This window comes from Octodon degus, unplaced genomic scaffold (genome assembly GCF_000260255.1).
Source record: "Octodon degus isolate 3935 unplaced genomic scaffold, OctDeg1.0 scaffold00228, whole genome shotgun sequence".
NCBI lineage: Eukaryota > Metazoa > Chordata > Mammalia > Rodentia > Octodontidae > Octodon > Octodon degus.
The window spans coordinates 104,392-106,385 of NW_004524804.1; positions in this window are offsets into that span (position 1 = coordinate 104,392).

Genomic DNA, 1,994 nt, shown 5'->3' on the forward strand with positions numbered 1-1,994 from the left:
CTAATGGTGTTTGTAAATAGGATCTCAAGTCCACATCTTGTACAGCAAATAACCACTAAGAAGAATATAAGTAGTGTGTTAGTTATTGAAACTGTACTACCGATTTGATTTGAAACTGTCTCATTGCTATCTGTTTATCAATAAAATTTTGAAAAAAAAAAAAGAAATGACTTAGAATTATGAAAGAATTTTGTGCAAATAGGGCAATATAGAAGGCATTACAATCCCTGCTATGAAGTCGTACTACAAAGCTACCAAGATAAAAATAAAAGAAGTACTGGAAAAAAAAAATAAAAATAAAAATAAAACATTTGCCTTGGGACAACCCTGAACTTCAGCAACAATTCTAAGTCTTCTGTTCCACCATAATTTCTTTCTTTATAAACTAAGTTCATAAAAGACATTCTTCTCATCTGTCAGAATTTGCCAGGATACATAAGCTACAAGTATTAAATATTTTGTACACCAAGACAAAGGACAATTAGAAATGTCATTTCCAGGTTGAACAAAGTGAATGACCCTCCTGACTACATTATAAATATTTTTGTTCCAATTATATAACCTTTCATTCTTTGCTTTCAAGAAAATTGAAGGGGAACCTAATATCAGCTGATAGATCATAAAAATAAATTTTTATAATAGAGAAATTATTCAGAAGGTGTTTCAAATAAATGAGACACCATTAAAACAATACATTTTCCCCAGTACTTATTCAAATAAACAAGGGTCTGATCACTTAAATCTATTAAAAGTGAATAATATGAATATAGGGTTGATGAGCTCTGTCTCATTTTGGAAGTAATATTTACCCACAGGTACATAAACAATTTTAATTACAGTATGGCTGCAACACCAAAGTTTAAAAGAAGTACGTTCTTATCAGGGATGGGAAACTAGTAGTTCAACCACCAAGATGTCTTTATTTCTCCTTGGTTAGACATTACTGGGTCTTAGGGCTATTCCCTAAACCAATCTGGCTCACTCCAGGAAGCAGGGTGACCCAGTATCCTCTGATGGATCTCATACCTGGACAAACACAGCATTCTATTAGCAAGAGTAAGATACTGGATGTACAACCAACAATGTCTGAACCATAGAGATAATTAGGACAGGACTGTATTGTTCTCCCTTTTTCCAAATTTTCAGGTCTTCTATACAACACTAGTAACCACAGATTCACTCCTTAAATATAGAATGGCCCATCTTACTCTTCTGCTTACATTCAACTTTCAAAGCTCTACCATACTAGAAATTGTGGAGGATAATAAGTCTGAAACATAAATGTGGGAGCCAGAGAGATAGCCCAGTGGCTTAAGCAGCTGTCTAGCAAGTGCAGGGTCCTGAGTTCGATCCCCAGTAAAAAATAAAAAAAGAAAAAAGTAAATGCAAGCCAGACATGGTGGTGCAAGCTGAAATGCCAGCACTCAGAAGGCTGAGGCAGGAGGATCAGTGTAAGTTCAAGGCCAGCCTGGACCAAAGTGAGTTCAAGCCTAGCCTAAATTGCATAATGAAACCCTGTCTCAAAAATAAATACATAAATATATAAATGTGATTAGGTTATTTTCAAGGAATATAGGAAATTGGAAAATGTATGTTTAGAAGTTGAGAGGGTGTTGAGAAGTCAGGTAAGAGAGATCTTGCATACAATTCTGAGAATTGGCTCATAGAGAATGAAGGCCAACTTCCCACACACCACATGCAATATCATCAATTCCTTGAATAGCTGAACTACATTTATCTCTGAGAATTATCACTCTCTCCAGCTCTTAGTGTAGTCCTTTGCCTACAAGGTGAATATTGCTGACCTTCACCAAGTGTCTGGCATCAACAAGTTCTTTTCTGAATCCTTTCTGTGTAGCAGATGACTTAGTCCTCCCCGCAAGGGAGGCCCAACCATCTCCATCTTCTGAACAAGGAAATCAAGGTACATAAATTTTACCATACCCGTGGCCACAGGGCAGTTATGGCAATCCTTTCAAAGCTTTCAAAGATGC